At 43.0% G+C, this 10,406-nt stretch overlaps 1 protein-coding gene across 1 annotated transcript in view; it reads left to right on the top strand.

The window, feature by feature from the left end:
- The first annotated feature begins 558 nt into the window (after positions 1-558).
- Positions 559-10,406, top strand: part of LOC127656080 (polypeptide N-acetylgalactosaminyltransferase 1-like) — a 156,108-nt gene continuing 146,260 nt past the window's right edge. The window contains exon 1 of the mRNA XM_052144246.1: positions 559-844. The gene's annotated coding sequence lies outside the window, so the exon portion shown is untranslated. The remainder of the gene's footprint in view (positions 845-10,406) is intronic.

The raw sequence follows: 10,406 nt of genomic DNA, 5'->3' as shown, positions 1-10,406 counted from the left end.
ACCCTAGATTCGAACTCGTGACTACAGGGATGGTAGTCATCGTCAATACTCGCTGAGCTACCCAGGGTCCTGTATTTGCTTGGTTTGCTTATTGTATTATTATTATCATTATTGTTTTGATTATTGTATGCGTAGTTGTCACAACGCCCCTAGGCATACGCAAGATCATTTGAAAGATAGGTTGGTATACCTTATGCCCTAATCTACACTCATGGTTTTATCACTACATTATAACTGTTAATTCAAACCAGAAGAACATTACAAAGGAGCAAATCTATATATAGATCAACACTCTAAGAACTGAATCTCTGCTCCTCTTTCCTTCACGATGATATTCATGAATGATTTAGTGTGACGTTTTGCGGATTAAAAATGATTTCGCCCCTGCCCACCCTTATATCTTCCTCTTTGCTAGGTAATGTAGCAAAACTCAAGCCATTATGAACAGTGGACTGACAGTTCTTTTCCGGGTTGACAGAGTGGGCGGACCTCTTCGGCTTCTCCTTCTCCGTTATAGACCGAGTAGCGGCGCTCAGCGTTTTCAGCCAGAGCTAAGCGCTCATCCAGCGGACTGTGTCCTCGACCCTCAGATAAATTTCACCATAATTACCACAGGCCTGCGCGCACTAAACTAGAGATTCGCCATTGCCCTCGGAGCTAGACGGCGGAATTTGAGAAAAGCGGTGCTCTATCAAAGTGTCTGATCTATCATGTTGGGGATTAATTTTTGAGATACTACGATCCGAAGACAAACATTTTTCAGTGTGTGGAGCCGCGCTGGGACAAACAGAACGATCCTGAACATTTTCTGTGATCGTTTCACGCGCTGTCGGAACGACAGAAGGTAAATCATTTTAATTTGTATATCAAACAACATAACCGCATAATTATCCGCACCCGAGTACGTTACTCAGGCTGGTCGATATTTTTGGCCGCTTCATGTGTCAGTCAGTGTTTAACAGAGATCATTATCATCTTTAATGATCCAACATCCAGCTTGGCACAGAAGCAGCGCTATTTCAATACGGCAATGCGACTTTTTCAGGGTCTGTAAAATCTCTTGTAAGAAAATGCACCGGTCACATTGAAAGTATGTCGCTGTCTGACGATGCTTTAAGATTGACTTTACCGTTCAACAGACATTGGCTGTTTTTACACGCTATGTTTTGAAAGACTAAAAAAGTTGTCTGACATTAAAAATAAGTGAGATTTGAATTTAATCTCTGATTTGATATTCTTTTGCTATGGGATTTAGTGGTAGGAAACTTTGTCCGCAGATGACTTGTTTGTAGAGGTGGTTATCGATACAGATGTCCCTATTCGATTCCGATTCGCAAACTCTCGATTCGTTTCCGATTCTGAATCATTTGGCTACATTTCAGTTATAATGTCCATTTTACCTACATATGAAACTAATTCTCTCAGCTAATGCTTTAAATTAAACAGGGAACCCTCTAACTTGGTACATTGTGAATAAATAAAATGATCAACAGTGCCCAAACTATGCATTTCAATTGCTGTTTATTTAATAGAGATAATATTTAACAGATATTATAAGCAGCGTATCCAAAAACTGAAGTGAACTTGAAAATGAAAGTAAAAGATTTTAAGAATCGATATCAGGGTTGTTCAAATGAAGAAAATCAGTATATTTACCCAGCCCTACTTGTTTGGGGATTCTGAATAAGATAATTGTGGGATGCTTAGTAAAATATTTATTGGATTGCACTTTGTTGGTAAAAAGCTGTTTCATGGTTTAGTGGCATACAGACAGAAGTCGAGTCATTTTTATTTGTATAGCACTTTTAACAACATGCAGCTTTACAGAAAATTAGGCTTCAACAGAAAAAGCTGTAATATAGCAATGCCTTCGAGTCATAATATTCCGGTTTAAAAAAAAAGAAGACATGATTGTAAATTGCACCTTAAAATAAATAATAGAAAATAATTGGGGCCTGGGTAGATCGGCAAGTATTGACGCTGACTACCACCCATGGAGTCGCAAGTTTGAATCCAGGGTGTGCTGAGTGACTCCATCCAGGTGTCCTAAGCAACCAAATTGGCACAGTTGCAAGGGAGGTTAGAGTCACATGGGGTAACTTCCTTGTGTTCATGATTAGTGGTTCTTGCTCTCAGTGGGGCATGTGGTAAGTTGTGTGTGGATCGCAGAGAGTAGCATGAGTCTCCACATGCTGGGAGTCTCCACGATGTCATGCACAACGAGCCACATGATAAGATGCATGGATTGACTGTCTCAGAAGTGGAGGCAACTGAGACTTGTCCTCTGCCATCCGGATTGAGGTGAGTAACCGAGCCACCACGTGGACCTACTAAGTACTGGGAATTGGGCATTCCAAAATTGTGAGAAAAGGGATAAAAAAAAAAAACATATAAAAAATTATAGAAAATAATTATATTTATATGTAGGCCCCCAGTGAACAAGCTTGACATGAGTGTTGCAAAGAACACAACACTCTATAAGAAGTCCACTGATGACATGACAATTGAAATTGAGCATGCTTTTATTTAAACTCCTAATGTTGTCATCATACATTGTGTTGCATGCAGCCAAAGCATCATACTAAATATGTTGTCAGTCATGCTTGCAGCAAATGACGGCCTCAAACTGCTGCCCAGATCGGGCAGCGTCCACTTCTCTAGATTTGATTACATTTGGAGCTCTGTGGTGGGGCCATTTTATAGATCCAGTGGATGATTGAGCATCGAGACAGATGCTGCACTTACGTCTCAGTAATCACTGGAAGGACCATTAGAAGATGAGAGGGTGGAGATGGCGGGCAGTGGGCCCCTGGAGTCCGCCATGCAAAAATGATGCTGTACAAGCTGAGGAGGCAGGAGTAGATCTGTCATGGTTTTTTCACAGAGGAGAGAGAGGAGAGAACGATATATCCATTATTTATCTGCTGCTCCTTTGGCTGGCCTTCTTCTTTTTGGCCCTAAACAGTGCAGGCTATGTGGGTTTTGGACAGGGCCTTTTAAACTCCCAGTTACATTCGCCTGTTAGTTGTTTGAAATTGAAAGTCCCTATGTGAGGGGTAAAGTGTAGCCTGAGGGCAGTCAAATGGTGCAGCCCATAAGCCCATTACTATAAAATTAAATCTATGTAGAAATGTTTCCAAAACATTTTTATAATTTATAGCTGGCACTCAGTGTTGAGAAATTTAACAGAGGAGAGAGGCAGCTCTTGGAGCGGGATCTAAATTTATAGGAAATTAATCATGTTCCACAGGACTGGGCTGTAAAACACAGCATGCTGTTTCCCCCTCAGCAAGACTTCGGCAGTACTGCAGATGCGCATCCTCAATGCTTGCGCGCACATGATGTTGCATGTGTGAGAGAGCTAGCACGCATATACTGTGCATGTTGTTTGAGTGAAAGTGGGAGTGGTTATTTACTTGACACACTACTGTGCGTTTATCTTTCGTTTTGTTCATGATGTCTAAATTTGTGCTGGTTTGTGTTTGTGTTGGGAAGGTGGGGTGATATTTAGTGTGTTCCTCCAACAGCCTTTGGAACAATAGTCCCATTCTGTGACTCTCCCTAGCTGCTGCCCGGGCCGGGACGAGCGTTTGCCAGAACAGACAGACAGACAGATGGAAGGGATTGTGTTCCTGCCGGCACCTGGCATCACAGAGCACAGGAATGCCATTGTTCCTCTGTAAACCAGCGGCCAACTCACTTTCCTGGACATGTCGTGTTAAAGCATGGGCAGAACAGAATTATAACTTTTATGACGAACCGAATAGCAGTTAGAGTGCTGTCGACAGTCATTGGCAACATTTGACATAAGAGCCAGGGAGAGTGAAAACCTATAAGAAAAAAATCTAGGACCGGTTGTCCAGGGTCGTCAGTAATGGATTAAATTAAGACCCTCCATTGGCACTTGTGAGGCACTCTGATATTGACATTCAGGTTAATGGGCTCCAGAGGGCTGCTTGATGGTGGATGCCAGACAAGGTGGGACCTTTAATGTCATATTTTAATCCAAAAGACTGACGAGTAACTTTTCCAGCTTGTTCCTCTCATTCTGAAAGTGCCATAGTTTCTCATATTTCATGATCTCTTTAGGATTCTTCTATGATGAACATCTTTTCAATTACTGAGTTCAAAGAATTTTTTTTTGGTGGGGGGGCTTGAAGTAAAAAATGTCATGTGATGTAACTGTCTGGAGACAGAAATAAACAAATAAATATTAAAAGATGATATTCTTAAAAAAAAAAAAAAAAAAAAGAGTTGTGCAGTAGTGCAGATTAATATTTTATTATTGTTTCTTAATTATTATTATTATTATTTTTAATTAGTGCAGTTTAAAAAAAAAAACTTGTTATATCATTAGGTTAATATTATGGATGTGTATAGTGGTCAACAAATTGACTAGTCAATTAAGAGGGTTTTTTCCCCTGGTTAAAAACTGCATCTGGTGTTCAATTCAATTTGGACTCTGTCTGGCCCTCATTTATTATAGGCCACCAATTTTAAAAAATTTTGGCAGATTAATTTCCTTTCGTTCAACACATTATCATATCAGCACAATCCAATATCGGTCAACCTCTAATTTGTATTTATTTATATAATGGTGATAAGCAATTTTAAGGCCATGTTGAGTGTGTGCACCTGCCTGTTTAAGTAAGAGTCTTTGATACACTATTTAGTTTTAGATTAGATTCTTAAATTAGATTATAAAAACTCTGCAGCAACCCTGCATATGCTCACTTAATAACTGAGACTGTTACTTGTTGAGTTTTAGGTGGATATCTAGAAAGACTGTCAGACAGAGAGAACTGACTTTCAGTTTTCAGAGGGAACTGTTCTGTGAGCAATGGAGCAGTAGACATAAGATCAGCATAAAATTCCTTACACACCAAATTCACTTTTGAAATAGAAAATCACTCAGAAAGGGAACAAGGTCCTTATTTGCATATATAGCACCTGAAAAATACAAATAGTTCTGAATAATATTAGTAGGTAAGGAGATTCTGTATGTTTCTAAAATCAAGAAGCAACCTTGTGTTTGTCTAATTGAGAGGAAGCAGAGGATGTAATTGGATTAGGTCAGGAGTCTTGCTGTTGTGGAGATGCAAATCTTTAGCTCATGAATTTGCTAGCCATTGACTAGCAAATTCGCTATAGCGATGATCTTTGAGATTTCTCCTTCAATTTGGTGCAATATCTGTAGGAAATGTTGACAGGAGTTTGCACTGTTCCGCACTGGTCTGGAATTACATTAAAGCTCATTAGGGCTGATCTGATCTGTAGCGCATCATGCAATATTGCATGTTCTATATAATTAAGCAGTCTATCAGCTGTTTTGACATCATCTTCAGCCTTCCATCTTGAAACCACACATCTTGAAACTGCATTTGTAATGTACCCACCGCCTCCCCTTCGGAATTGTTGACATTAACATGATTATTTCTTCTCAGAGTGGGTTGGAGGATGATTAATCACAGCAGATCCCCTTCTCCACACATTGGGATCCTACTTTAATTTCCTTTCCTCTTTGCTCCTCACATCTCTCTTGCCATCATTCTCTCTCTCGTTCCCTCCTCTTCCTCTGTCTCTTTCTGTCCAAATTTGTCATTCTCTTTTTGTATAGAGACTCAGTCATATTCAGCACAGAATCATTTTACTTTAAGGACCTTAATACAATGTGATTTGTTTCAGTTGAGACCATGATCTAAATTAGTATTCTGTGATGAGCAAAATTTTATAGGTATACAAATCTTTCTACAAAAAGTATTCTTTGGAAGTATTACAACAGTAATTTGCAACAGTATTAATTTTCTTTCATTACCAAGGGGAGTCTTTCGAAACCTGTCAACCCCCTGCAGTTTAATTGTCATTAATAATGTCATAAAGTGAAATATTTGAGTTTTCTTCAAATTTTCTTTATGCAAAAACTTTGGAAAATACATATTTTCTCTTCCTCCGTTTGTGGGTGAAATATGACCTGGACATGTTTTTGTGAGATTCACCCACCAGTAGGCCTATTGACCTGTTTCATGTGACATCACTCTATGACGGTGGCCCTGGTTGTGACCAAAATTACACTTACCTTCATTGTGATGCGGCAAAAGTCAGCAACATTTTTGTTTCTATTTATAAATTTTGAAAAGCTGAATCTGCTGTTTAATTACCATTGCCAAAATGTATTTTTCTTTCAATAACGTTTTATATTTTAAGTGACAAGTCTTAATTTTGCCAAGGTCAAGCAGCATGAAGGGGGAGAGCACAGATAAAAAAAACGAGTAGGTCTTTTGCTCATTTATTCAGACATCTCCGTTATCTGTACTAGGGATGTGAATATCTGTCAAAAATGCCATTCGATAATCAAGGAGCAAAAGTCGAATACTGTTCGAAAATCGGAAGGGAAAAAAAACACACACAATGACAGAAAGGGAGGCCAATTTAATCTTTTGCGGTTTGTCATCAAACAAACTGTTTATTAATTGAACAAGGAACTTGTTTTTGTCGTGTTTTTTTTTTTACACAGTAGGCTAATTGGAAGAACAAAAAAAGGAAAAAAAACATTAAGCAAGACAGTCCGTTTCTGCATCGCCAAACCAGATGCTCGTTAGATCAAAAAATAAAATAAATGCGGAAGGATAGGACCTACATGTCATAATGATTTTATGCGAACCTGCCTACTTTTTAAACAAATTAGTTTTAATCAGTGTAACTATTCATAGTCTAACGCTTAGGCATATGTCATATTCTTGTTCAAAAAAATGAGCATGTCAACATGTTCTGGGAGCAGACGCGAGCGCAACCTATTAACAATTAGTCCAGCCGCGGAGAAGACCCGCTCGGATGGCACAGAGGTCGCAGGCACACTCAAGTAGGAGATTGCTAACTTTGCCAGGCGGGGATATTTCTTCTCGTTGGCCTTCCACCATGTCATGGGGTCAGCGTTCATTGGTGGGCATATGTCTTGACAGTATTGCAAGAGTTCGGTTGTGGCTGTTGCTGTCTGCTCGATGTTATCATCGCCAAACAAAACAGCAATCGCGGCAGCAGAGAGGGTGTCATTTCGTGGATTTTTAGCCGCTGGTGGTTCGGTAGACCTTTCTCCCTCTACGTCAGTGTCTCCAGCGTTATCAATGCTGGACAGGAGGTCTCTGACTTCGGCCTGCACAGCGCCTCTAACATCGTCTGTTGCAAATCTCAGGTGCTTGTGCCTTGGGTCTAGGAATGATGCGATGTATGCAACCTTTCGTCTGTTGCTGACTTCTGCAGGACCGAGTCTCCTATCCAGTGATACAGACACTGTGCTTTTGAATCCCTTGACTTTGGCGTTCTCCCCTGGGATTTCTTTGAGATGCTTGGACAGTAAAGTTACGGTCACCGGGTACACCATGGAGACGGACACTTCATATTCCCCACACAAGGCAGTAGTGGCACATTTTAGCGAGTGCAACACGGGTAAGACCTCCTCCATTACAATCCAACTATCATCTGTCAATTCTAGGGTGTGTGCATCTGATAGCTTAGTGACACTCCTCAAGTCAAGTCAAGTCAAGTGGTTTTTATTGTCGTTTCAACCATATACAGTTAGTACAGTACACAGCAAAACGAGACAACGTTCCTCCAGGACCATGGTGCTACATAAAAAAACAACAAAGGACCAACATAGGACCACATGAGACAACACAACGAAATAAAATACCTATATAAACTACCTATATATATACCTATATAAAGTGCACGTGCAAACATGTGCAAAAAGTACAGGACAGTACAACAAATTACTGACAATGAACAGGACAATAGACAGTGCAGCGCCGACCAGTACTCAGTAGTGCAAAAAGATGACAGTTTCTAAAAATGTAAACATAACATACTATGAGATAGTGTTCTATGCACATAGCAGTTATTGAGGTAGCAGACACTTATAAAGCGACAGTTATTAAAGTGCAACTCAGGACACGTGTGTGTCAAACCAGTCTCTGAGTATTGAGAAGTCTGATGGCTTGGGGAAGAAGCTGTTACACAGTCTGGCCGTGAGGGCCCGAATGCTTCGGTACCTCTTGCCAGGCGGAAGGAGGGTAAAGAGTTTGTGTGAGGGGTGTGTGGGGTCAGTCCACAATGCTGGTTGCTTTCTTGGATACAGTGTTTTTTGTAAATGTCTTTGATGGAGGGAAGAGACCCCAATGATCTTCTCAGCTGTCCTCACTATCCTCTGCAGGGCTTTGCGGTCCGAAGCGGTGCAAGTCCCAAACCAAGCAGTGATGCAGCTGCTCAGGATGATCTCAATAGTCCCTCTATAGAATGTAGTGAGGATGGGGGTTGGGAGATGTGCTTTCCTCAGCCTTGAAGAAAGTAGAGGCGCTGCTGGGCTTTCTTGGTGATTGAGCTGGTGTTGAGGGACCAGGTGAGGTTCTCCGCCAGGTGAACACCAAGAAATTTGGTGCTCTTGGCGATCTCCACAGAGGAGCCGTCGATGTTCAGCGAGTGTGTTCACCTTGTGCTCTCCTAAAGTCAACAACCATCTCTTTTGTTTTGTCGACATTCAGAGACAGGTTGTTGGCTCTACACCAGTTCGATCAGCCGCTGCACATCCTCTCTGTATGCTGACTCGTTGTTCTTGCTGATGAGACCCACCGCGGTCGTGTCATCGGCTGAACTTGATGATGTGATTCGAGCTGTGCATTGCTGCACAGTCGTGAGTCAGCAGAGTGAACAGCAGTGGACTGAGCACACAGCCCTGGGGGCCCCAGTGCTCAGTGTGGTGGTGGTGGAGATGCTGTTCCCGATCCGGACTGACTGAGGTCTCCCAGTCAGGAAGTCCAGGATCCAGTTGCAGAGGGAGGTGTCCAGGCCCAGCAGGTTCAGCTTTCCAATCAGGTGCTGGGGAATGATTGTGTTGAATGCTGAGCTGAAATCTATGAACAGCATTCGAGCGTATGAGTCCTTATTGTCTAGGTGGGTGAGGGCCAGATGGAGGGTTGTGGTGATGGCATCGATCCGTTGAGCGGTTTGAGCGATACGCCAAACTGCAGTGGGTCTAGTGAGGGGGCAGCTGGGTCTTAATCTGCCTCATGGCGAGCCTCTCGAAGCACTTCATGATGATGGGTGTAAGTCGCGACGGGGCGGTAGTCGTTGAGGCAGGACACTGAAGACTTCTTTGGCATGGGGATGATGGTGGTGGCCTTGAAGCACGTTGGAACAGCGGCGCTGCTCAGAGAGATGTTGAAGATGTCGGTAAGAACATCTGCTAGCTGGTCTGCACATCCTCTGAGCACTCTGCCAGGAATGTTGTCTGGTCCAGCAGCCTTCCGTGGGTTGACTCTCGTAGAGTTTTCCTCACATCTGCCGTGGTAAGACAGAGCACCTGGTGGTTGGGAGGAGGGGTGGACTTCCTCGCCATCGCGTCGTTCTGCACTTCAAACCGGCGTAGAAGTCGTTCAGCGCATCTGGAAGGGAGGCATCTTTGTCACAGGCAACTGATGTTGTCCTGTAGTTAGTGATGGCCTGGATGCCCTGCCACATGCGCGGCGTGTCACCGCTGTCCTGGAAGTGACTGTGGATTCTCTGGGCGTGTCGCGCTTTGCCTCTCTGATTGCCCGTGACAGTTTGGCCCTAGCTGTTCTTAGGGCTGCCTTATCGCCTGCTCTGAAGGCGAGTCTCGGGACCTCAGCAGCGTCGCACCTCCGCAGTCATCCACGGCTTCTGGTTGGAGCGTGTGGTGATGGTCTTGGAGAAAGTGACATCATCAATGCACTTGCTGATGTAGCTGGTCACTGATGCTGTGTATTCCTCCAAGTTGGTAGAATCAGCCATATGTTGCAGCCTCCTGAACATGTGCCAGTCAGTACACTCAAAACAGTCCTGAAGAGCAGAGATGGCTCCTGCTGGCCAGGATTTCACCTGCTTCTGAAGCGGTTTTGTGCGTCTGACAAGCGGTCTGTATGCTGGAATTAACATAACAGAGATGTGGTCTGAGTAGCCGAGGTGGGGGCGGGGCTCCGCCCGGTGCAGCGCCTGGGATGTTTGTGTAAACAAGATCAAGCGCGTTAGCCCCTCTCGTTGCAAAGTCCACATACTGATGGAATTTAGGGAGCACTGTCTTGAGATTTGCATGGTTGAAATCTCCGGCGACAATAAACAGTCCGTCGGGGTGAGCGTTCTGCAGTTCAGCTCATAGCCCCATACAGTTCACAGAGCGCTTCCTTAGCGTTAGCGCTGGGGAATGTAAACTCGGTTATGCAAACAGTGGTGAATTCCGTGGTAGATAAAAAGGTCTGCATCTAACAGTCACAAGCTCCAACAGCGATGAACAGTAACTAGAGACTAGCATAGAGTTCTTGCACCATTCGTGTTGATGTAAACACACAAGCCACCACCGTGAGTCTTACCGCAGAGAGCTGTATTTCTGTCAGCACGAA

Source organism: Xyrauchen texanus, chromosome 15 (genome assembly GCF_025860055.1).
Source record: "Xyrauchen texanus isolate HMW12.3.18 chromosome 15, RBS_HiC_50CHRs, whole genome shotgun sequence".
In the NCBI taxonomy this organism is placed as follows: domain Eukaryota; kingdom Metazoa; phylum Chordata; class Actinopteri; order Cypriniformes; family Catostomidae; genus Xyrauchen; species Xyrauchen texanus.
Note: the sequence above shows the minus strand (reverse complement) of the source record. Positions and strands in the feature narration are given on the sequence as shown.